Source organism: Etheostoma spectabile, chromosome 1 (assembly GCF_008692095.1).
Source record: "Etheostoma spectabile isolate EspeVRDwgs_2016 chromosome 1, UIUC_Espe_1.0, whole genome shotgun sequence".
NCBI classification, from domain to species: Eukaryota; Metazoa; Chordata; class Actinopteri; order Perciformes; family Percidae; genus Etheostoma; species Etheostoma spectabile.
This window is the reverse complement of record NC_045733.1, coordinates 30,044,788-30,045,307: the sequence shown is the minus strand read 5'-3', so window position 1 is coordinate 30,045,307 and position 520 is coordinate 30,044,788. Positions and strand designations below refer to the sequence as shown.

At 35.0% G+C, this 520-nt stretch overlaps 1 protein-coding gene across 7 annotated transcripts in view; it reads left to right on the top strand.

Moving 5' to 3' along the window:
• The window catches only part of samd4a (sterile alpha motif domain containing 4A), a 55,329-nt gene that overhangs the window by 29,127 nt on the left and 25,682 nt on the right, over positions 1–520 (top strand). The window lies entirely within an intron of this gene.

Sequence of the window (520 nt, the reverse complement as noted above, 5' to 3'; positions counted from 1 at the left end):
CCCTTTTTTTTTCTAGAGGTTTAGGGGTGGGGGACAGGGGATGTTTAGGGGGTGATAGCAGGTCAACAGTAGATTCCACATAGAAATGGTACACAGCATTTGAAAGATGAGAACCTTAGCTCAGCACTTTGAAGTTTTTCTAGTCATGAATCATAAATAAAAATGAATTGATTTAAAATTGTGAAAATGTGTAAGAGCTTAGGACATTACAAAATTAATGGATGATGATTATTATCATGCTCACTTATGTCTCAGTATTGCAGAAGTTTTTGTTTTATACCCTTTGTCACACGGATTTGGTGCACAATTTTGCTATTTTTTTACTACTCAAGAATTGATAATAATTGTCAAATTCCTTTCAAGATACCAATATAAGACACCAAGACCTTGGTGAACATCCTAGAAAACTCAATGCTGTGATTTGGTATCAAAAACTTTTTAAATTATGCATATTTCTGCAAGAATTGCATGTTTCGGTGATTGGATGGAGAGCCCTTCTGTTCTGGAAACTGCTGAGAAC